Genomic DNA, 24,554 nt, shown 5'->3' with positions numbered 1-24,554 from the left:
AGAGCCAGAGAACCAGGTCAGCAAAGCTGCTCTAGAGCCTAAGAACCAGGACAGCAGAGCTGCTGTATAGGCAGAGAACCAGGTCAGCAGAGCTGCTTTAGAGCCAGTGAACCATGCCAGCAGGTCTGCTTTAGAGCCAGAGAACCAGGTTAGCAGAGCTGCTTTAGAGCCAGAGAACCAGGTCAGCAGATCTGCTTTAGAGCCAGAGAACCAGGTCAGCAGAGCTGCTTTAAAGGGAGAGAACCAGGTCAGCAGAGCTGCCGTAGAGCCAGAGAACCAGGTCAGCAGAGCTGATTTAGAGGGAGAGAACCAGGTCAGCAGAGCTGCTTTAGCGGCAGAGAGAACCAGGTCAGCAGAGCTACTTTAGAGGGAGAGAACTAAGTCAGCTGACCTGCTCTAGAGTCAGAGAACCATGTCAGCAGAGCTGTTTCAAAGCCACAGAACCAGATCTGCAGAGCAGCTTTAGAGCCATAGAACCAGGTCAGCAGAGCTGCTTTAGAGCCATAGAACCAGGTCAGCAGAGCTGCTTTAGAGCCAGAGAACCAGGTCAGCAGAGCTGACTCACAGCCATACAACCAGGTCAGCAGAGCTGCTCTAGAGCCTAAGACCCAGGTCAACAGAGCGGCTCTAGAGCCAGAGAACCAGGTCAGCAGAGCTGCTGTAGAGCCATAGAAACCAGGTCAGCAGAGCTGCTCTAAAGCCTAAGAACCAGGTCAGCAGAGCTGCTTTAGAGTCAGAGAACCAGGTAAGCAGAGCTGCTTTAGAGCCAGAGAACCAGATCAGCAGAACTGCTTGAGAACCAGGTCAGCAGAGCTGCTTTAGAGCCAGAGAACAAGGTCAGCAGAGCTGCTCTCGAGCCTAAGAACCAGGTCAGCAGAGCTGATCTAGAGGCAGAGAACCAGTTCAGCAGAGCTGCTGTAGAGCCAGAGAACCAGTTCAGAGGAGATTCTTTACAGCCATAGAACCAGGTCAGCAGAGCTGCTCTAGAGCCAGAGATCAGCACAGCCTCTTTAGAGCCAGAGAACCAGGTCATCAGAACTGCTGTAGAGCCAGAGAACCAGGTCAGCAGAGCTGCTGTAGCGCCAGATAACTAGGTCAGGAGAGCGTCTTTAGAGCCACAGAACCAGGTCAGCAGAGCTGTTTTAGAGCTAGAGAACTACCAGGTCAGCAGAGCTGTTTTAGAGCCAGAGAACCAGGTCAGCAGAGCCGTTGTAGAGCCAGAGAACCAGGTCAGCAGAGCTGCTCTAGAGCCTAAGAACCAGGACAGCAGAGCTGCTCTACAGGCAGAGAACCAGGTCAGCAGAGCTGCTTTAGAGCCAGTGAACCATGCCAGCAGATCTGCTTTAGAGCCAGAAAACCAGGTTAGCAGAGCTGCTCTAGAGCCAGAGAACCAGGTCAGCAGAGCTGCTTTAGAGCAACAGAACCAGGTCAGCAGAGCCATTGTAGAGCCAGAGAACCAGGTCAGCAGAGCTGCTTTAGAGCGAAAGATCCAGGTCAGCAGAGCTGCTTTAGAGGGAGAGAACCAGGTCAGCAGAGCTGCTCTAGAGCCAAAGAACCCGGTCAGGAGAGATTCTTCAAAGCCAGAGAACCAGGTCAGCAGAGCTGCTTTAGAGCCAGAGAACCAGGTCAGCAGAGCTGCTCTAGAGCCTAAGACCCAGGTCAACAGAGCTGCTCTAGAGTCAGAGAACCAGGTCAGCAGAGCTGCTGTAGAGCCATAGAAACCAGGTCAATGCAGCTGCTCTAGAGCCTAAGAACCAGGTCAGCAGAGCTGCTCTAGAGGCAGAGAACAAGGTCAGCAGAGCTGCCGTAGAGCTAGAGAACCAGGTCAGCAGAGCTGCTTTAGAGAGAGAGAACCAGGTCAGAACAGCTGCTCTAGAGCCTAAGAACCAGGTCAGCAGAGCTGCTTTAGAGCCAGAGAACCAGGTCAGCAGAGCTGCTTTAGAGGGAGAGAACAAGGTCAGCAGAGCTGCCGTAGAGCCAGAGAACCAGGTCAGCAGAGCTGCTTTAGAGGGGGAGAACCAGGTCAGCAGAGCTGCTTTAGAGCCAGAGAACCAGGTCAGCAGAGCTGCTTTAGAGGGAGAGAACCAGGTCAGCAGAGTTGCTTTAGAGTCAGAGAAACAGGTCAGCAGAGCTGCTTTAGAGCCATAGAAACCAGGTCAGCAGAGCTGCTCTAAAGGCAGAGAACCAGGTCAGCAGAGTTGTTATAGAGCCAGAGAACCAAGTCAGCAGAGCTGCTCTAAAGCCTAAAAACCAGGCCAGCAGGGCTGCTCTACAGCCAGAGAATAAGGTCAGCAGAGCTGCTTTAGAGCCAGAGAACCATGTCAGCACAGCCGCTTTACAGCCATAGAACCAGGTCAGCAGAGCTGCTTTAGAGTCAGAGAACCAGGTAAGCAGAGCCGCTTTAGAGCCAGAGAACCAGGTCAGCAGAATGCTTGAGAACCAGGTCAGTGGAGCTGCTTTAGAGCCAGAGAACCAGGTCAGCAGAGCTGCTCTCGAGCCTAAGAACGAGGTCAGCAGAGCTGCTCTAGAGGCAGAGAACCAGTTCAGCAGAGCTGCTGTAGAGCCAGAGAACCAGGTCAGAGGAGATTCTTGACAGCCATAGAACCAGGTCACCAGAGCTGCTCTAGAGCCAGAGAACCAGGTCAGCAGAGCCTCTTTAGAGCCAGACAACCAGGTAATCAGAGCTGCTGTAGAGCCAGAGAACTAGGTCAACAGAGCTTCTTTAGAGCCACAGAACCAGGTCAGCAGAGCGATGTTTTAGAGCCAGAGAAACATCAGGTCAGCAGAGCTGCTTCAGAGCCAGAGAACCAGGTCAGCAGAGCTGCTGTAAAGCCAGAGAACTAGGTCAGCAGAGCTTCAATAGAGCCACAGAACCAGGTCAGCAGAGCTGTTTTAGAGCCAGAGAAACATCAGATCAGCAGAGCTGCTTTAGAGCCAGAGAACCAGGTCAGCAGAGCCGTTGTAGAGCCAGAGAACCAGGTCAGCAGAGCTCCTCTAGAGCCTAAGATTCAGGACAGCAGAGCTGCTCTAGAGCCAGAGAACCAGGTCAGCAGAGCTGCTTTTGAGATAGAGAACCAGGCCAGAAAATCTGCTTTAGAGCCAGAGAACCAGGTTAGCAGCGCTGCTCTAGAGCCAGAGAACCAGGTCAGCAGAGCTGCTTTAGAGCAACAGAACCAGGTCAGCAGAGCCATTGTAGAGCCAGAGAACCAGGTCAGCAGAGCTGCTTTAGAGCCATAGAACCAGGTCAGAAGATCTGCTTTAGAGCCAGAGAAACAGGTCAGCAGAACTGCTCTAGAGCCAGAGAAACTAGGTCTGCAGAGCTGCTTTAGAGCCAGAGAAACCAAGTCAGCAGAGCTGCTTTAGAGTAAGAGAACCAGGTCAGCAGAGCTGCTTTAGAGGGAGAGAACCAGGTCAGCACAGCTCCTCTAGAGCCAGAGAACCAGGTCAGCAGAGCAGCTTCAAAGCTAGAGAACCAGGTCAGCAGAGCTGCTTTAGAGCCATAGAACCAGGTCAGCAGAGCTGCTTTAGAGCCAGAGAACCAGGTCAGCAGAGCTGCTTTAGAGCCAGAGAACCAGGTCAGCAGAGCTGCTCTAGAGCCTAAGACCAAGGTCAACAGAGCTGCTCTAGATTCAGAGAACCAGGTCAGCAGAGCTGCCGTAGAGCCATAGACACCAGGTCAAAAGAGCTGCTCTAGAGCCTAAGAACCAGGTCAGAAGAGCTGCTCTAGAGGCAGAGAACCAGGTAAGCAGAGCTGACGTAGAGCCAGAGAACCAGGTCAGCAGAGCTGCTTTAGAGGGAGAGAACCAGGTCAGCAGATCTGCTTTAGAGCCAGAGAACCAAGTCAGCAGAGCTGCTTTAAAGGGAGAGAACCAGGTCAGCAGAGCTGCCGTAGAGCCAGAGAACCAGGTCAGCAGAGCTGCTTTAGAGGGAGAGAACCAGGTCAGCAGAGCTGCTTTAGCGCCAGAGAGAACCAGGTCAGCAGAGCTACTTTAGAGGGAGAGAACCAGGTCAGCTGAACCATGTCAGCAGAGTTGTTTCAAAGCCACAGAACCAGGTCTGCAGAGCAGCTTTAGAGCCATAGAACCAGGTCAGCAGACCTGCTTCAGAGCCATAGAACCAGGTCAGCAGAGCTGCTTTAGAGCCAGAGAGCCAGGTCAGCAGAGCTGACTCACAGCCATACAACCAGGTCAGCAGAGCTGCTCTATAGCCTAAGACCCAGGTCAACAGAGCGGCTCTAGAGCCAGAGAACCAGGTCAGCAGAGCTGCTGTAGAGCCATAGAAACCAGGTCAGCAGAGCTGCTCTAAAGCCTAAGAACCAGGTCAGCAGAGCTGCTTTAGAGTCAGAGAACCAGGTAAGCAGAGCTGCTTTAGAGCCAGAGAACCAGGTCAGCAGAACTGCTTGATAACCAGGTCAGCAGAGCTGCTTTAGAGCCAGAGAACAAGGTCAGCAGAGCTGCTCTCGAGCCTAAGAACCAGGTCAGCAGAGCTGCTCTAGAGGCAGAGAACCAGTTCAGCAGAGCTGCTGTAGAGCCAGAGAACCAGTTCAGAGGAGATTCTTTACAGCCATAGAACCAGGTCAGCAGAGCTGCTCTAGAGCCAGAGAACCATGTCAGCAGAGCCTCTTTAGAGCCAGAGAACCAGGTCATCAGAACTGCTGTAGAGCCAGAGAACCAGGTCAGCAGAGCTGCTGTAGAGCCAGAGAACTAGGTCAGGAGAGCGTCTTTAGAGCCACAGAACCAGGTCAGCAGAGCTGTTTTAGAGCTAGAGAACTACCAGGTCAGCAAAGCTTCTTTAGAGCCAGAGAACCAGGTCAGCAGAGCCGTTGTAGAGCCAGAGAACCAGGTCAGCAGAGCTGCTCTAGAGCCTAAGAACCAGGACAGCAGAGCTGCTCTACAGGCAGAGAACCCGGTCAGCAGAGCTGCTTTAGAGCCAGTGAACCATGCCAACAGATCTGCTTTAGAGCCAGAGAACCAGGTTAGCAGAGCTGCTCTAGAGCCAGAGAACCAGGTCAGCAGAGCTGCTTTAGAGCAACAGAACCAGGTCAGCAGAGCCATTGTAGAGCCAGAGAACCAGGTCAGCAGAGCTGCTTTAGAGCCACCGAACCAGGTCAGAAGAGCTGCTTTAGAGCCAGAGAACCAGGTCAGCAGAGCTGCTTTAGAGCCAGAGAAACCAGGTCAGCAGAGCTGCTTTAGAGCCAAAGAACCAGGTCAGCAGAGCTGATTTAGAGCCAGAGAACCCGGTCAGCAGAGATTCTTCAAAGCCAGAGAACCAGGTTAGCAGAGCTGCTTTAGAGCCAAAGAACCAGGTCAGCAGAGCTGCTTTAGAACCAGAGAACCAGGTCAGCAGAGCTGCTTTAGAGCCAGAGAAACCAGGTCAGCAGAGCTGCTTTAGAGCCAAAGAACCAGGTCAGCAGAGCTGATTTAGAGCCAGAGAACCCGGTCAGCAGAGATTCTTCAAAGCCAGAGAACCAGGTCAGCAGAGCTGCTTTAAAGCCATAGAACCAGGTCAGCAGAGCCTCTTTAGAGCCAGAGAATCAGGTCAACAGAACTGCTGTAGAGCCAGAGAACCAGGTCAGCAGAGCTACTGTAGAGCCAGAGAACTAGGTCAGGAGAGCGTCTTTAGAGCCACAGAACCAGGTCAGCAGAGTTGTTTTAGAGCCAGAGAACCACCAGGTCAGCAGAGCTGCTTTAGAGCCAGAGAACCAGGTCAGCAGAGCCGTTGTAGAGCCAGAGAACCAGGTCAGCAAAGCTGCTCTAGAGCCTAAGAACCAGGACAGCAGAGCTGCTCTACAGACAGAGAACCAGGTCAGCAGAGCTGCTTTAGAGCCAGTGAACCATGCCAGCAGATCTGCTTTAGAGCCAGAGAACCAGGTTAGCAGAGCTGCTCTAGAGCCAGAGAACCAGGTCAGCAGAGCTGCTTTAGAGCAACAGAACCAGGTCAGCAGAGCCATTGTAGAGCCAGAGAACCAGGTCAGCAGAGCTGCTTTAGAGCGAAAGAACCAGGTCAGCAGAGCTGCTTTAGAGGGAGAGAACCAGGTCAGCAGAGCTGCTCTAGAGCCAGAGAACCCGGTCAGCAGAGATTCTTCAAAGCCAGAGAACCAGGTCAGCAGAGCTGCTTTAGAGCCAGAGAACCAGGTCAGCAGAGCTGCTCTAGAGCCTAAGACCCAGGTCAACAGAGCTGCTCTAGAGTCAGAGAACCAGGTCAGCAGAGCTGCTGTAGAGCCATAGAAACCAGGTCAATGCAGCTGCTCTAGAGCCTAAGAACCAGTTCAGCAGAGCTGCTCTAGAGGCAGAGAACAAGGTCAGCAGAGCTGCCGTAGAGCTAGAGAACCAGGTCAGCAGAGCTGCTTTAGAGGGAGAGAACCAGGTCAGCACAGCTGCTCTAGCGCCTAAGAACCAGGTCAGCAGAGCTGCTTTAGAGCCAGAGAACCAGGTCAGCAGAGCTGCTTTAGAGGGAGAGAACAAGGTCAGCAGAGCTGCCGTAGAGCCAGAGAACCGGGTCAGCAGAGCTGCTTTAGAGGGGGAGAACCAGGTCAGCAGAGCTGTTTTAGAGCCAGAGAACCAGGTCAGCAGAGCTGCTTTAGAGGGAGAGAACCAGGTCAGCAGAGTTGCTTTAGAGTCAGAGAAACAGGTCAGCAGAGCTGCTTTAGAGCCATAGAAACCAGGTCAGCAGAGCTGCTCTAAAGGCAGAGAACCAGGCCAGCAGGTCTGCTCCACAGCCAGAGAACAAGGTCAGCAGAGCTGCTTTAGAGCCAGCGAACCATGTCAGCAGAGCCGCTTTACAGCCATAGAACCAGGTCAGCAGAGCTGCTTTAGAGTCAGAGAACCAGGTAAGCAGAGCCGCTTTAGAGCCAGAGCACCAGGTCAGCAGAATGCTTGAGAACCAGGTCAGCAGAGCTGCTTTAGAGCCAGAGAACCAGGTCAGCAGAGCTGCTCTCGAGCCTAAGAACCAGGTCAGCAGAGCTGCTCTCGAGCCTAAGAACCAGGTCAGCAGAGCTGCTCTAGAGGCAGAGAACCAGTTCAGAGGAGATTCTTTACAGCCATAGAACCAGGTCACCAGAGCTGCTCTAGAGCCAGAGAACCAGGTCAGCAGAGCCTCTTTAGAGCCAGACAACCAGGTCATCAGAGCTGCTGTAGAGCCAGAGAACTAGGTCAACAGAGCTTCTTTAGAGCCACAGAACCAGGTCAGCAGAGCGATGTTTTAGAGCCAGAGAAACATCAGGTCAGCTGAGCTGCTTCAGAGCCAGAGAACCATGTCAGCAGAGCTGCTGTAAAGCCAGAGAACTAGGTCAGCAGAGCTTCAATAGAGCCACAGAACCAGGTCAGCAGAGCTGTTTTAGAGCCAGAGAAACATCAGATCAGCAGAGCTGCTTTAGAGCCAGAGAACCAGGTCAGCAGAGCCGTTGTAGAGCCAGAGAACCAGGTCAGCAGAGCTGCTCTAGAGCCTAAGATTCAGGACAGCAGAGCTGCTCTAGAGCCAGAGAACCAGGTCAGCAGAGCTGCTTTTGAGCCAGAGAACCAGGCCAGAAGATCTGCTTTAGAGCCAGAGAACCAGGTTAGCAGCGCTGCTCTAGAGCCAGAGAACCAGGTCAGCAGAGCTGCTTTAGAGCAACAGAACCAGGTCAGCAGAGCCATTGTAGAGCCAGAGAACCAGGTCAGCAGAGCTGCTTTAGAGCCAGAGAACCAGGTCAGAAGATTTGCTTGAGAGCCAGAGAAACAGGTCAGCAGAACTGCTCTAGAGCCAGAGAAACTAGGTCTGCAGAGCTGCTTTAGAGCCAGAGAAACCACGTCAGCAGAGCTGCTTTAGAGTAAGAGAACCAGGTCAGCAGAGCTGCTTTAGAGGGAGAGAACCAGGTCAGCAGAGCTGCTCTAGAGCCAGAGAACCAGGTCAGCAGAGCAGCTTCAAAGCCAGAGAACCAGGTCAGCAGAGCTGCTTTAGAGCCATAGAACCAGGTCAGCAGAGCTGCTTTAGAGCCAGAGAACCAGGTCAGCAGAGCTGCTCTAGAGCCTAAGACCAATCTCAACAGAGCTGCTCTAGAGTCAGAGAACCAGGTCAGCAGAGCTGCTGTAGAGCCATAGACACCAGGTCAACAGAGCTGCTCTAGAGCCTAAGAACCAGGTCAGAAGAGCTGCTCTAGAGGCAGAGAACCAGGTCAGCAGAGCTGCCGTAGAGCCAGAGAACCAGGTCAGCAGAGCTGCTTTAGAGGGAGAGAACCAGGTCAGCAGATCTGCTTTAGAGCCAGAGAACCAGGTCAGCAGAGCTGCTTTAAAGGGAGAAAACCAGGTCAGCAGAGCTGCCGTAGAGCCAGAGAACCAGGTCAGCAGAGCTGCTTTAGAGGGAGAGAACCAGGTCAGCAGAGCTGCTTTAGCGCCAGAGAGAACCAGGTCAGCAGAGCTACTTTAGAGGGAGAGAACCAGGTCAGCTGAACCATGTCAGCAGAGTTGTTTCAAAGCCACAGAACCAGGTCAGCAGAGCTGCTTTAGAGCCAGAGAGCCAGGTCAGCAGAGCTGACTCACAGCCATACAACCAGGTCAGCAGAGCTGCTCTAGAGCCTAAGACCCAGGTCAACAGGGCGGCTCTAGAGCCAGAGAACCAGGTCAGCAGAGCTGCTGTAGAGCCATAGAAACCAGGTCAGCAGAGCTGCTCTAAAGCCTAAGAACCAGGTCAGCAGAGCTGCTTTAGAGTCAGAGAACCAGGTAAGCAGAGCTGCTTTAGAGCCAGAGAACCAGGTCAGCAGAACAGCTTGATAACCAGGTCAGCAGAGCTGCTTTAGAGCCAGAGAACAAGGTCAGCAGAGCTACTCTCGAGCCTAAGAACCAGGTCAGCAGAGCTGCTCTAGAGGCAGAGAACCAGTTCAGCAGAGCAGCTTTAGAGCCATAGAACCAGGTCAGCAGAGCTGCTTCAGAGCCATAGAACCAGGTCAGCAGAGCTGACTCACAGCCATACAGCCAGGTCAGCAGAGCTGCTCTAGAGCCTAAGACCCAGGCCAACAGAGCGGCTCTAGAGCCAGAGAACCAGGTCAGCAGAGCTGCTCTAGAGCCAGAGAAACTAGGTCTGCAGAGCTGCTTTAGAGCCAGAGAAATCAAGTCAGCAGAGCTGCTTTAGAGTAAGAGAACCAGGTCAGCAGAGCTGCTTTAGAGGGAGAGAACCAGGTCAGCACAGCTGCTCTAGAGCCAGAGAACCAGGTCAGCAGAGCAGCTTCAAAGCCAGAGAACCAGGTCAGCAGAGCTGCTTTAGAGCCATAGAACCAGGTCAGCAGAGCTGCTTTAGAGCCAGAGAACCAGGTCAGCAGAGCTGCTTTAGAGCCAGAGAACCAGGTCAGCAGAGCTGCTCTAGAGCCTAAGACCAAGGTCAACAGAGCTGCTCTAGAGTCAGAGAACCAGGTCAGCAGAGCTGCTGTAGAGCCATAGACACCAGGTCAACAGAGCTGCTCTAGAGCCTAAGAACCAGGTCAGAAGAGCTGCTCTAGAGGCAGAGAACCAGGTCAGCAGAGCTGCCGTAGAGCCAGAGAACCAGGTCAGCAGAGCTGCTTTAGAGGGAGAGAACCAGGTCAGCAGATCTGCTTTAGAGCCAGAGAACCAGGTCAGCAGAGCTGCTTTAAAGGGAGAGAACCAGGTCAGCAGAGCTGCCGTAGAGCCAGAGAACCAGGTCAGCAGAGCTGCTTTAGAGGGAGAGAACCAATTCAGCAGAGCTGCTTTAGCGCCAGAGAGAACCAGGTCAGCAGAGCTACTTTAGAGGGAGAGAACCAGGTCAGATGAACCATGTCAGCAGAGTTGTTTCAAAGCCACAGAACCAGGTCTGCAGAGCAGCTTTAGAGCCATAGAACCAGGTCAGCAGACCTGCTTCAGAGCCATAGAACCAGGTCAGCAGAGCTGCTTTAGAGCCAGAGAGCCAGGTCAGCAGAGCTGACTCACAGCCATACAACCAGGTCAGCAGAGCTGCTCTATAGCCTAAGACCCAGGTCAACAGAGCGGCTCTAGAGCCAGAGAACCAGGTCAGCAGAGCTGCTGTAGAGCCATAGAAACCAGGTCAGCAGAGCTGCTCTAAAGCCTAAGAACCAGGTCAGCAGAGCTGCTTTAGAGTCAGAGAACCAGGTAAGCAGAGCTGCTTTAGAGCCAGAGAACCAGGTCAGCAGAACTGCTTGATAACCAGGTCAGCAGAGCTGCTTTAAAGCCAGAGAACAAGGTCAGCAGAGCTGCTCTCGAGCCTAAGAACCAGGTCAGCAGAGCTGCTCTAGAGGCAGAGAACCAGTTCAGCAGAGCTGCTGTAGAGCCAGACAACCAGTTCAGAGGAGATTCTTTACAGCCATAGAACCAGGTCAGCAGAGCTGCTCTAGAGCCAGAGAACCAGGTCAGCAGAGCCTCTTTAGAGCCAGAGAACCAGGTCATCAGAACTGCTGTAGAGCCAGAGAACCAGGTCAGCAGAGCTGCTGTAGAGCCAGAGAACTAGGTCAGGAGAGCGTCTTTAGAGCCACAGAACCAGGTCAGCAGAGCTGTTTTAGAGCTAGAGAACTACCAGGTCAGCAGAGCCGTTGTAGAGCCAGAGAACCAGGACAGCAGAGCTGCTCTACAGGCAGAGAACCCGGTCAGCAGAGCTGCTTCAGAGCCAGTGAACCTTGCCAACAGATCTGCTTTAGAGCCAGAGAACCAGGTTAGCAGAGCTGCTCTAGAGCCAGAGAACCAGGTCAGCAGAGCTGCTTTAGAGCAACAGAACCAGGTCAGCAGGGCTATTGTAGAGCCAAAGAACCAGGTCAGCAGAGCTGCTTTAGAGCCAGAGAACCAGGTCAGCAGAGCTGCTGTAGAGCCATAGAAACCAGGTCAATGCAGCTGCTCTAGAGCCTAAGAACCAGGTCAGCAGAGCTGCTCTAGAGGCAGAGAACAAGGTCAGCAGAGCTGCCGTAGAGCTAGAGAACCAGGTCAGCAGAGCTGCTTTAGAGGGAGAGAACCAGGTCAGCACAGCTGCTCTAGCGCCTAAGAACCAGGTCAGCAGAGCTGCTTTAGAGCCAGAGAACCAGGTCAGCAGAGCTGCTTTAGAGGGAGAGAACAAGGTCAGCAGAGCTGCCGTAGAGCCAGAGAACCAGGTCAGCAGAGCTGCTTTAGAGGGGGAGAACCAGGTCAGCAGAGCTGCTTTAGAGCCACAGAACCAGGTCAGCAGAGCTGCTTTAGAGGGAGAGAACCAGGTCAGCAGAGTTGCTTTAGAGTCAGAGAAACATGTCAGCAGAGCTGATTTAGAGCCATAGAAACCAGGTCAGCAGAGCTGCTCTAAAGGCAGAGAACCAGGCCAGCAGGGCTGCTCCACAGCCAGAGAACAAGGTCAGCAGAGCTGCTTTAGAGCCCGAGAACCATGTCAGCAGAGCCGCTTTACAGCCATAGAACCAGGTCAGCAGAGCTGCTTTAGAGTCAGAGAACCAGGTAAGCAGAGCCGCTTTAGAGCCAGAGAACCAGGTCAGCAGAATGCTTGAGAACCAGGTCAGCAGAGCTGCATTAGAGCCAGAGAACCAGGTCAGCAGAGCTGCTCTCGAGCCTAAGAACCAGGTCAGCAGAGCTGCTCTCGAGCCTAAGAACCAGGTCAGCAGAGCTGCTCTAGAGGCAGAAAACCAGTTCAGCAGAGCTGCTGTAGAGCTTGAGAACCAGGTCAGAGGAGATTCTTTACAGCCATAGAACCAGGTCACCAGAGCTGCTCTAGAGCCAGAGAACCAGGTCAGCAGAGCCTCTTTAGAGCCAGACAACCAGGTCATCAGAGCTGCTGTAGAGCCAGAGAACTAGGTCAACAGAGCGTCTTTAGAGCCACAGAACCAGGTCAGCAGAGCGATGTTTTAGAGCCAGAGAAACATCAGGTCAGCTGAGCTGCTTCAGAGCCAGAGAACCAGGTCAGCAGAGCTGCTGTAAAGCCAGAGAACTAGGTCAGCAGAGCTTCAATAGAGCCACAGAACCAGGTCAGCAGAGCTGTTTTAGAGCCAGAGAAACATCAGATCAGCAGAGCTGCTTTAGAGCCAGAGAACCAGGTCAGCAGAGCCGTTGTAGAGCCAGAGAACCAGGTCAGCAGAGCTGCTCTAGAGCCTAAGATTCAGGACAGCAGAGCTGCTCTAGAGGCAGAGAACCAGTTCAGCAGAGCAGCTTTAGAGCCATAGAACCAGGTCAGCAGAGCTGCTTCAGAGCCATAGAACAAGGTCAGCAGAGCTGCTTTAGAGCCAGAGAGCCAGGTCAGCAGAGCTGACTCACAGCCATACAACCAGGTCAGCAGAGCTGCTCTAGAGCCTAAGACCCAGGTCAACAGAGCGGCTCTAGAGCCAGAGAACCAGGTCAGCAGAGCTGCTCTAGAGTCAGAGAAACTAGGTCTGCAGAGCTGCTTTAGAGCCAGAGAAACCAAGTCAGCAGAGCTGCTTTAGAGTAAGAGAACCAGGTCAGCAGAGCTGCTTTAGAGGGAGAGAACCAGGTCAGCACAGCTGCTCTAGAGCCAGAGAACCAGGTCAGCAGAGCAGCTTCAAAGCCAGAGAACCAGGTCAGCAGAGCTGCTTTAGAGCCATAGAACCAGGTCAGCAGAGCTGCTTTAGAGCCAGAGAACCAGGTCAGCAGAGCTGCTTTAGAGCCAGAGAACCAGGTCAGCAGAGCTGCTCTAGAGCCTAAGACCAAGGTCAACAGAGCTGCTCTAGAGTCAGAGAACCAGGTCAGTAGAGCTGCTGTAGAGCCATAGACACCAGGTCAACAGAGCTGCTCTAGAGCCTAAGAACCAGGTCAGAAGAGCTGCTCTAGAGGCAGAGAACCAGGTCAGCAGAGCTGCCGTAGAGCCAGAGAACCAGGTCAGCAGAGCTGCTTTAGAGGGAGAGAACCAGGTCAGCAGATCTGCTTTAGAGCCAGAGAACCAGGTCAGCAGAGCTGCTTTAAAGGGAGAGAACCAGGTCAGCAGAGCTGCCGTAGAGCCAGAGAACCAGGTCAGCAGAGCTGCTTTAGAGGGAGAGAACCAGGTCAGCAGAGCTGCTTTAGCGCCAGAGAGAACCAGGTCAGCAGAGCTACTTTAGAGGGAGAGAACCAGGTCAGCTGAACCATGTCAGCAGAGTTGTTTCAAAGCCACAGAACCAGGTCTGCAGAGCAGCTTTAGAGCCATAGAACCAGGTCAGCAGACCTGCTTCAGAGCCATAGAACCAGGTCAGCAGAGCTGCTTTAGAGCCAGAGAGCCAGGTCAACAGAGCTGACTCACAGCCATACAACCAGGTCAGCAGAGCTGCTCTATAGCCTAAGACCCAGGTCAACAGAGCGGCTCTAGAGCCAGAGAACCAGGTCAGCAGAGCTGCTGTAGAGCCATAGAAACCAGGTCAGCAGAGCTGCTCTAAAGCCTAAGAACCAGGTCAGCAGAGCTGCTTTAGAGTCAGAGAACCAGGTAAGCAGAGCTGCTTTAGAGCCAGAGAACCAGGTCAGCAGAACTGCTTGATAACCAGGTCAGCAGAGCTGCTTTAGAGCCAGAGAACAAGGTCAGCAGAGCTGCTCTCGAGCCTAAGAACCAGGTCAGCAGAGCTGCTCTAGAGGCAGAGAACCAGTTCAGCAGAGCTGCTGTAGAGCCAGAGAACCAGTTCAGAGGAGATTCTTTACAGCCACAGAACCAGGTCAGCAGAGCTGCTCTAAAGCCAAAGAACCAGGTCAGCAGAGCCTCTTTAGAGCCAGAGAACCAGGTCATCAGAACAGCTGTAGAGCCAGAGAACCAGGTCAGCAGAGCTGCTGTAGAGCCAGAGAACTAGGTCAGGAGAGCGTCTTTAGAGCCACAGAACCAGGTCAGCAGAGCTGTTTTAGAGCTAGAGAACTACCAGGTCAGCAGAGCTGCTTTAGAGCCAGAGAACCAGGTCAGCAGAGCCGTTGTAGAGCCAGAGAACCAGGACAGCAGAGCTGCTCTACAGGCAGAGAACCCGGTCAGCAGAGCTGCTTTAGAGCCAGTGAACCATGCCAACAGATCTGCTTTAGAGCCAGAGAACCAGGTTAGCAGAGCTGCTCTAGAGCCAGAGAACCAGGTCAGCAGAGCTGCTTTAGAGCAACAGAACCAGGTCAGCAGAGCCATTGTAGAGCCAGAGAACCAGGTCAGCAGAGCTGCTTTAGAGCCACCGAACCAGGTCAGAAGAGCTGCTTTAGAGCCAGAGAACCAGGTCAGCAGAGCTGCTTTAGAGCCAGAGAAACCAGGTCAGCAGAGCTGCTTTAGAGCCAAAGAACCAGGTCAGCAGAGCTGATTTAGAGCCAGAGAACCCGGTCAGCAGAGATTCTTCAAAGCCAGAGAACCAGGTTAGCAGAGCTGCTTTAGAGCCATAGAACCAGGTCAGCAGAGCTGCTTTAGAGCCAGAGAACCAGGTCAGCAGAGCTGCTTTAGAGCCAGAGAAACCAGGTCAGCAGAGCTGCTTTAGAGCCAAAGAACCAGGTCAGCAGAGCTGATTTAGAGCCAGAGAACCCGGTCAGCAGAGATTCTTCAAAGCCAGAGAACCAGGTCAGCAGAGCTGCTTTAAAGCCATAGAACCAGGTCAGCAGAGCCTCTTTAGAGCCAGAGAATCAGGTCATCAGAACTGCTGTAGAGCCAGAGAACCAGGTCAGCAGAGCTACTGTAGAGCCAGAGAACTAGGTCAGGAGAGCGTCTTTAGAGCCACAGAACCAGGTCAGCAGAGCTGTTTTAGAGACAGAGAACCACCAGGTCAGCAGAGTTGCTTTAGAGCCTAAGAACCAGGTCAGCAGAGCTGCTCTCGAGCCTAAGAACCAGGTCAGCAGAGCTGCTCTAGAGGCAGAGAACCAGTTCAGCAGAGCTGCTGTAGAGCCAGAGAACCAGTTCAGAGGAGATTCTTTACAGCCATAGAACCAGGTCAGCAGAGCTGCTCTAGAGCCAGAGAACCAGCTCAGCAGAGCCTCTTTAGAGCCAGAGAACCAGGTCATCAGAACTGCTGTAGAGCCAGAGAACCAGGTCAGCAGAGCTGCTGTAGAGCCAGAGAACTAGGTCAGGAGAGCGTCTTTAGAGCCACAGAACCAGGTCAGCAGAGCTGTTTTAGAGCTAGAGAACTACCAGGTCAGCAGAGCCGTTGTAGAGCCAGAGAACCAGGACAGCAGAGCTGCTCTACAGGCAGAGAACCCGGTCAGCAGAGCTGCTTTAGAGCCAGTGAACCATGCCAACAGATCTGCTTTAGAGCCAGAGAACCAGGTTAGCAGAGCTGCTCTAGAGCCAGAGAACCAGGTCAGCAGAGCTGCTTTAGAGCAACAGAACCAGGTCAGCAGAGCCATTGTAGAGCCAGAGAACCAGGTCAGCAGAGCTGCTTTAGAGCCACCGAACCAGGTCAGAAGAGCTGCTTTAGAGCCAGAGAACCAGGTCAAAAGAGCTGCTGTAGAGCCATAGAAACCAGGTCAATGCAGCTGCTCTAGAGCCTAAGAACCAAGTCAGCAGAGCTGCTCTAGAGGCAGAGAACAAGGTCAGCAGAGCTGCCGTAGAGCTAGAGAACCAGGTCAGCAGAGCTGCTTTAGAGGGAGAGAACCAGGTCAGCACAGCTGCTCTAGCGCCTAAGAACCAGGTCAGCAGAGCTGCTTTAGAGCCAGAGAACCAGGTCAGCAGAGCTGCTTTAGAGGGAGAGAACAAGGTCAGCAGAGCTGCCGTAGAGCCAGAGAACCAGGTCAGCAGAGCTGCTTTAGAGGGGGAGAACCAGGTCAGCAGAGCTGCTTTAGAGCCAGAGAACCAGGTCAGCAGAGCTGCTTTAGAGGGAGAGAACCAGGTCAGCAGAGTTGCTTTAGAGTCAGAGAAACAGGTCAGCAGAGCTGCTTTAGAGCCATAGAAACCAGGTCAGCAGAGCTGCTCTAAAGGCAGAGAACCAGGCCAGCAGGGCTGCTCCACAGCCAGAGAACAAGGTCAGTAGAGCTGCTTTAGAGCCAGAGAACCATGTCAGCAGAACCGCTTTACAGCCATCGAACCAGGTCAGCAGAGCTGCTTTAGAGCCAGAGAACCAGGTTAGCAGCGCTGCTCTAGAGCCAGAGAACCAGGTCAGCAGAGCTGCTTTAGAGCAACAGAACCAGGTCAGCAGAGCCATTGTAGAGCCAGAGAACCAGGTCAGCAGAGCTGCTTTAGAGCCATAGAACCAGGTCAGAAGATCTGCTTTAGAGCCAGAGAAACAGGTCAGCAGAACTGCTCTAGAGCCAGAGAAACTAGGTCTGCAGAGCTGCTTTAGAGCCAGAGAACCAGGTCAGCAGAGCTGCTTTAGAGCCATAGAACCAGGTCAGCAGAGCTGCTTTAGAGCCAGAGAACCAGGTCAGCAGAGCTGCTTTAGAGCCAGAGAACCAGGTCAGCAGAGCTGCTCTAGAGCCTAAGACCAATGTCAACAGAGCTGCTCTAGAGTCAGAGAACCAGGTCAGCAGAGCTGCTGTAGAGCCATAGACACCAGGTCAACAGAGCTGCTCTAGAGCCTAAGGACCAGGTCAGAAGAGCTGCTCTAGAGGCAGAGAACCAGGTCAGCAGAGCTGCCGTAGAGCCAGAGAACCAGGTCAGCAGAGCTGCTTTAGAGGGAGAGAACCAGGTCAGCAGATCTGCTTTAGAGCCAGAGAACCAGGTCAGCAGAGCTGCTTTAAAGGGAGAAAACCAGGTCAGCAGAGCTGCCGTAGAGCCAGAGAACCAGGTCAGCAGAGCTGCTTTAGAGGGAGAGAACCAGGTCAGCAGAGCTGCTTTAGCGCCAGAGAGAACCAGGTCAGCAGAGCTACTTTAGAGGGAGAGAACCAGGTCAGCTGAACCATGTCAGCAGAGTTGTTTCAAAGCCACAGAACCAGGTCAGCAGAGCTGCTTTAGAGCCAGAGAGCCAGGTCAGCAGAGCTGACTCACAGCCATACAACCAGGTCAGCAGAGCTGCTCTAGAGCCTAAGACCCAGGTCAACAGAGCGGATCTAGAGCCAGAGAACCAGGTCAGCAGAGCTGCTGTAGAGCCATAGAAACCAGGTCAGCAGAGCTGCTCTAAAGCCTAAGAACCAGGTCAGCAGAGCTGCTTTAGAGTCAGAGAACCAGGTAAGCAGAGCTGCTTTAGAGCCAGAGAACCAGGTCAGCAGAACAGCTTGATAACCAGGTCAGCAGAGCTGCTTTAGAGCCAGAGAACATGTCAGCAGAGCTACTCTCGAGCCTAAGAACCAGGTCAGCAGAGCTGCTCTAGAGGCAGAGATCCAGTTCAGCAGAGCAGCTTTAGAGCCATAGAACCAGGTCAGCAGAGCTGCTTCAGAGCCATAGAACCAGGTCAGCAGAGCTGCTTTAGAGCCAGAGAGCCAGGTCAGCAGAGCTGACTCACAGCCATACAACCAGGTCAGCAGAGCTGCTCTAGAGCCTAAGACCCAGGTCAACAGAGCGGCTCTAGAGCCAGAGAACCAGGTCAGCAGAGCTGCTCTAGAGCCAGAGAAACTAGGTCTGCAGAGCTGCTTTAGATCCAGAGAAACCAAGTCAGCAGAGCTGCTTTAGAGTAAGAGAACCAGGTCAGCAGAGCTGCTTTAGAGGGAGAGAACCAGGTCAGCACAGCTGCTCTAGAGCCAGAGAACCAGGTCAGCAGAGCAGCTTCAAAGCCAGAGAACCAGGTCAGCAGAGCTGCTTTAGAGCCATAGAACCAGGTCAGCAGAGCTGCTTTAGAGCCAGAGAACCAGGTCAGCAGAGCTGCTTTAGAGCCAGAGAACCAGGTCAGCAGAGCTGCTCTAGAGCCTAAGACCAAGGTCAACAGAGCTGCTCTAGAGTCAGAGAACCAGGTCAGCACAGCTGCTGTAGAGCCATAGACACCAGGTCAACAGAGCTGCTCTAAAGCCTAAGAACCAGATCAGAAGAGCTGCTCTAGAGGCAGAGAACCAGGTCAGCAGAGCTGCCGTAGAGCCAGAGAACCAGGTCAGCAGAGCTGCTTTAGAGGGAGAGAACCAGGTCAGCAGATCTGCTTTAGAGCCAGAGAACCAGGTCAGCAGAGCTGCTTTAAAGGGAGAGAACCAGGTCAGCAGAGCTGCCGTAGAGCCAGAGAACCAGGTCAGCAGAGCTGCTTTAGAGGGAGAGAACCAGGTCAGCAGAGCTGCTTTAGCGCCAGAGAGAACCAGGTCAACAGAGCTACTTTAGAGGGAGAGAACCAGGTCAGCTGAACCATGTCAGCAGAGTTGTTTCAAAGCCACAGAACCAGGTCTGCAGAGCAGCTTTAGAGCCATAGAACCAGGTCAGCAGACCTGCTTCAGAGCCATAGAACCAGGTCAGCAGAGCTGCTTTAGAGCCAGAGAGCCAGGTCAGCAGAGCTGACTCACAGCCATACAACCAGGTCAGCAGAGCTGCTCTATAGCCTAAGACCCAGGTCAACAGAGCGGCTCTAGAGCCAGAGAACCAGGTCAGCAGAGCTGCTGTAGAGCCATAGAAACCAGGTCAGCAGAGCTGCTCTAAAGCCTAAGAGCCAGGTCAGCAGAGCTGCTTTAGAGTCAGAGAACCAGGTAAGCAGAGCTGCTTTAGAGCCAGAGAACCAGGTCAGCAGTACTGCTTGATAACCAGGTCAGCAGAGCTGCTTTAGAGCCAGAGAACAAGGTCAGCAGAGCTGCTCTCGAGCCTAAGAACCAGGTCAGCAGAGCTGCTCTAGAGGCAGAGAACCAGTTCAGCAGAGCAGCTGTAGAGCCAGAGAACCAGTTCAGAGGAGATTCTTTACAGCCATAGAACCAGGTCAGCAGAGCTGCTCTAGAGCCAGAGAACCAGGTCAGCAGAGCCTCTTTAGAGCCAGAGAACCAGGTCATCAGAACTGCTGTAGAGCCAGAGAACCAGGTCAGCAGAGCTGCTGTAGATCCAGAGAACTAGGTCAGGAGAGCGTCTTTAGAGCCACAGAACCAGGTCAGCAGAGCTGTTTTAGAGCTAGAGAACTACCAGGTCAGCAGAGCTGCTTTAGAGCCAGAGAACAAGGTCAGCAGAGCCGTTGTAGAGCCAGAGAACCAGGACAGCAGAGCTGCTCTACAGGCAGAGAACCCGGTCAGCAGAGCTGCTTTAGAGCCAGTGAACCATGCCAACAGATCTGCTTTAGAGCCAGAGAACCAGGTTAGCAGAGCTGCTCTAGAGCCAGAGAACCAGGTCAGCAGAGCTGCTTTAGAGCAACAGAACCAGGTCAGCAGAGCCATTGTAGAGCCAGAGAACCAGGTCAGCAGAGCTGCTTTAGAGCCACCGAACCAGGTCAGAAGAGCTGCTTTAGAGCCAGAGAACCAGGTCAGCAGAGCTGCTTTAGAGCCAGAGAAACCAGGTCAGCAGAGCTGCTTTAGAGCCAAAGAACCAGGTCAGCAGAGCTGATTTAGAGCCAGAGAACCCGGTCAGCAGAGATTCTTCAAAGCCAGAGAACCAGGTTAGCAGAGCTGCTTTAGAGCCATAGAACCAGGTCAGCAGAGCCTCTTTAGAGCCAGAGAATCAGGTCATCAGAACTGCTGTAGAGCCAGAGAACCAGGTCAGCAGAGCTACTGTAGAGCCAGAGAACTAGGTCAGGAGAGCGTCTTTAGAGCCACAGAACCAGGTCAGCAGAGCTGTTTTAGAGCCAGAGAACCACCAGGTCAGCAGAGCTGCTTTAGAGCCAGAGAACCAGGTCAGCAGAGCCGTTGTAGAGCCAGAGAACCAGGTCAGCAAAGCTGCTCTAGAGCCTAAGAACCAGGACAGCAGAGCTGCTCTACAGGCAGAGAACCAGGTCAGCAGAGCTACTGTAGAGCCAGAGAACTAGGTCAGGAGAGCGTCTTTAGAGCAACAGAACCAGGTCAGCAGAGCCATTGTAGAGCCAGAGAAACCAAGTCAGCAGAGTTGCTTTAGAGTAAGAGAACCAGGTCAGCAGAGCTGCTTTAGAGGGAGAGAACCAGGTCAGCACAGCTGCTCTAGAGCCAGAGAACCAGGTCAGCAGAGCAGCTTCAAAGCCAGAGAACCAGGTCAGCAGAGCTGCTTTAGAGCCATAGAACCAGGTCAGCAGAGCTGCTTTAGAGTCAGAGAACCAGGTCAGCAGAGCTGCTTTAGAGCCAGAGAAGCAGGTCAGCAGAGCTGCTCTAGACCCTAAGACCCAGGTCAACAGAGCTGCTCTAGAGTCAGAGAACCAGGTCAGCAGAGCTGCTGTAGAGCCATAGAACCAGGTCAGCAGAGCTGCTTTAGAGCCAGAGAACCAGGTCAGCAGAGCTGCTTTAGAGCCATAGACACCAGGTCAACAGAGCTGCTCTAGAGCCTAAGAACCAGGTCAGAAGAGCTGCTCTAGAGGCAGAGAACCAGGTCAGCAGAGCTGCCGTAGAGCCAGAGAACCAGGTCAGCAGAGCTGCTTTAGAGGGAGAGAACCAGGTCAGCAGATCTGCTTTAGGGCCAGAGAACCAGGTCAGCAGAGCTGCTTTAAAGGGAGAGAACCAGGTCAGCAGAGCTGCCGTAGAGCCAGATAACCAGGTCAGCAGAGCTGCTTTAGAGGGAGAGAACCAGGTCAGCAGAGCTGCTTTAGCGCCAGAGAGAACCAGGTCAGCAGAGCTACTTTAGAGGGAGAGAACCAGGTCAGCTGAACCATGTCAGCAGAGTTGTTTCAAAGCCACAGAACCAGGTCTGCAGAGCAGCTTTAGAGCCATAGAACCAGGTCAGCAGACCTGCTTCAGAGCCATAGAACCAGGTCAGCAGAGCTGCTTTAGAGCCAGAGAGCCAGGTCAGCAGAGCTGACTCACAGCCATACAACCAGGTCAGCAGAGCTGCTCTATAGCCTAAGACCCAGGTCAACAGAGCGGCTCTAGAGCCAGAGAACCAGGTCAGCAGAGCTGCTGTAGAGCCATAGAAACCAGGTCAGCAGAGCTGCTCTAAAGCCTAAGAACCAGGTCAGCAGAGCTGCTTTAGAGTCAGAGAACCAGGTAAGCAGAGCTGCTTTAGAGCCAGAGAACCAGGTCAGCAGAACTGCTTGATAACCAGGTCAGCAGAGCTGCTTTAGAGCCAGAGAACAAGTTCAGCAGAGCTGCTCTCGAGCCTAAGAACCAGGTCAGCAGAGCTGCTATAGAGGCAGAGAACCAGTTCAGCAGAGCTGCTGTAGAGCCAGAGAACCAGTTCAGAGGAGATTCTTTACAGCCATAGAACCAGGTCAGCAGAGCTGCTCTAGAGCCAGAGAAACAGGTCAGCAGAGCCTCTTTAGAGCCAGAGAACCAGGTCATCAGAGCTGCTGTAGAGCCAGAGAACTAGGTCAACAGAGCTTCTTTAGAGCCACAGAACCAGGTCAGCAGAGCGATGTTTTAGAGCCAGAGAAACATCAGGTCAGCTGAGCTGCTTCAGAGCCAGAGAACCAGGTCAGCAGAGCTGCTGTAAAGCCAGAGAACTAGGTCAGCAGAGCTTCAATAGAGCCACAGAACAAGGTCAGCAGAGCTGTTTTAGAGCCAGAGAACCAGGTCAGCAGAGCCGTTGTAGAGCCAGAGAACCAGGTCAGCAGAGCTGCTCTAGAGCCTAAGATTCAGGACAGCAGAGCTGCTCTAGAGCCAGAGAACCAGGTCAGCAGAGCTGCTTTTGAGCCAGAGAACCAGGCCAGAAGATCTGCTTTAGAGCCAGAGAACCCGGTTAGCAGCGCTGCTCTAGAGCCAGAGAACCAGGTCAGCAGAGCTGCTTTAGAGCAACAGAACCAGGTCAGCAGAGCCATTGTAGAGCCAGAGAACCAGGTCAGCAGAGCTGCTTTAGAGCCATAGAACCAGGTCAGAAGATCTGCTTTAGAGCCAGAGAAACAGGTCAGCAGAACTGCTCTAGAGCCAGAGAAACTAGGTCTGCAGAGCTGCTTTAGAGCCAGAGAAACCAAGTCAGCAGAGCTGCTTTAGAGTAAGAGAACCAGGTCAGCAGAGCTGCTTTAGAGGGAGAGAACCAGGTCAGCAGAGCTGCTCTAGAGCCAGAGAACCAGGTCAGCAGAGCAGCTTCAAAGCCAGAGAACCAGGTCAGCAGAGCTGCTTTAGAGCCATAGAACCAGGTCAGCAGAGCTGCTTTAGAGCCAGAGAACCAGGTCAGCAGAGCTGCTTTAGAGCCAGAGAACCAGGTCAGCAGAGCTGCTCTAGAGCCTAAGACCGATGTCAACAGAGCTGCTCTAGAGTCAGAGAACCAGGTCAGCAGAGCTACTGTAGAGCCATAGACACCAGGTCAACAGAGCTGCTCTAGAGCCTAAGAACCAGGTCAGAAGAGCTGCTCTAGAGGCAGAGAACCAGGTCAGCAGAGCTGCCGTAGAGCCAGAGAACCAGGTCAGCAGAGCTGCTTTAGAGGGAGAGAACCAGGTCAGCAGATCTGCTTTAGAGCCAGAGAACCAGGTCAGCAGAGCTGCTTTAAAGGGAGAAAACCAGGTCAGCAGAGCTGCCGTAGAGCCAGAGAACCAGGTCAGCAGAGCTGCTTTAGAGGGAGAGAACCAGGTCAGCAGAGCTGCTTTAGCGCCAGAGAGAACCAGGTCAGCAGAGCTACTTTAGAGGGAGAGAACCAGGTCAGCTGAACCATGTCAGCAGAGTTGTTTCAAAGCCACAGAACCAGGTCAGCAGAGCTGCTTTAGAGCCAGAGAGCCAGGTCAGCAGAGCTGACTCACAGCCATACAACCAGGTCAGCAGAGCTGCTCTAGAGCCTAAGACCCAGGTCAACAGGGCGGCTCTAGAGCCAGAGAACCAGGTCAGCAGAGCTGCTGTAGAGCCAAAGAAACCAGGTCAGCAGAGCTGCTCTAAAGCCTAAGAACCAGGTCAGCAGAGCTGCTTTAGAGTCAGAGAACCAGGTAAGCAGAGCTGCTTTAGAGCCAGAGAACCAGGTCAGCAGAACAGCTTGATAACCAGGTCAGCAGAGCTGCTTTAGAGCCAGAGAACAAGGTCAGCAGAGCTACTCTCGAGCCTAAGAACCAGGTCAGCAGAGCTGCTCTAGAGGCAGAGAACCAGTTCAGCAGAGCAGCTTTAGAGCCATAGAACCAGGTCAGCAGAGCTGCTTCAGAGCCATAGAACCAGGTCAGCAGAGCTGCTTTAGAGCCAGAGAGCCAGGTCAGCAGAGCTGACTCACAGCCATACAACCAGGTCAGCAGAGCTGCTCTAGAGCCTAAGACCCAGGCCAACAGGACGGCTCTAGAGCCAGAGAACCAGGTCAGCAGAGCTGATCTAGAGCCAGAGAAACTAGGTCTGCAGAGCTGCTTTAGAGCCAGAGAAACCAAGTCAGCAGAGCTGCTTTAGAGTAAGAGAACCAGGTCAGCAGAGCTGCTTCAGAGGGAGAGAACCAGGTCAGCACAGCTGCTCTAGAGCCAGAGAACCAGGTCAGCAGAGCAGCTTCAAAGCCAGAGAACCAGGTCAGCAGAGCTGCTTTAGAGCCATAGAACCAGGTCAGCAGAGCTGCTTTAGAGCCAGAGAACCAGGTCAGCAGAGCTGCTTTAGAGCCAGAGAACCTGGTCAGCAGAGCTGCTCTAGAGCCTAAGACCAAGGTCAACAGAGCTGCTCTAGAGTCAGAGAACCAGGTCAGCAGAGCTGCCGTAGAGCCAGAGAACCAGGTCAGCAGAGCTGCTTTAGAGGGAGAGAACCAGGTCAGCAGATCTGCTTTAGAGCCAGAGAACCAGGTCAGCAGAGCTGCTTTAAAGGGAGAAAACCAGGTCAGCAGAGCTGCCGTAGAGCCAGAGAACCAGGTCAGCAGAGCTGCTTTAGAGGGAGAGAACCAGGTCAGCAGAGCTGCTTTAGCGCCAGAGAGAACCAGGTCAGCAGAGCTACTTTAGAGGGAGAGAACCAGGTCAGCTGAACCATGTCAGCAGAGTTGTTTCAAAGCCACAGAACCAGGTCAGCAGAGCTGCTTTAGAGCCAGAGAGCCAGGTCAGCAGAGCTGACTCACAGCCATACAACCAGGTCAGCAGAGCTACTCTCGAGCCTAAGAACCAGGTCAGCAGAGCTGCTCTAGAGGCAGAGAACCAGTTCAGCAGAGCAGCTTTAGAGCCATAGAACCAGGTCAGCAGAGCTGCTTCAGAGCCATAGAACCAGGTCAGCAGAGCTGCTTTAGAGCCAGAGAGCCAGGTCAGCAGAGCTGACTCACAGCCATACAACCAGGTCAGCAGAGCTGCTCTAGAGCCTAAGACCCAGGCCAACAGGACGGCTCTAGAGCCAGAGAACCAGGTCAGCAGAGCTGATCTAGAGCCAGAGAAACTAGGTCTGCAGAGCTGCTTTAGAGCCAGAGAAACCAAGTCAGCAGAGCTGCTTTAGAGTAAGAGAACCAGGTCAGCAGAGCTGCTTCAGAGGGAGAGAACCAGGTCAGCACAGCTGCTCTAGAGCCAGAGAACCAGGTCAGCAGAGCAGCTTCAAAGCCAGAGAACCAGGTCAGCAGAGCTGCTTTAGAGCCATAGAACCAGGTCAGCAGAGCTGCTTTAGAGCCAGAGAACCAGGTCAGCAGAGCTGCTTTAGAGCCAGAGAACCTGGTCAGCAGAGCTGCTCTAGAGCCTAAGACCAAGGTCAACAGAGCTGCTCTAGAGTCAGAGAACCAGGTCAGCAGAGCTGCCGTAGAGCCAGAGAACCAGGTCAGCAGAGCTGCTTTAGAGGGAGAGAACCAGGTCAGCAGATCTGCTTTAGAGCCAGAGAACCAGGTCAGCAGAGCTGCTTTAAAGGGAGAAAACCAGGTCAGCA

The sequence above is a fragment of the Triturus cristatus genome, chromosome 1_1 (genome assembly GCF_964204655.1).
Source record: "Triturus cristatus chromosome 1_1, aTriCri1.1, whole genome shotgun sequence".
Lineage (NCBI taxonomy): Eukaryota > Metazoa > Chordata > Amphibia > Caudata > Salamandridae > Triturus > Triturus cristatus.
Note: the sequence above shows the minus strand (reverse complement) of the source record.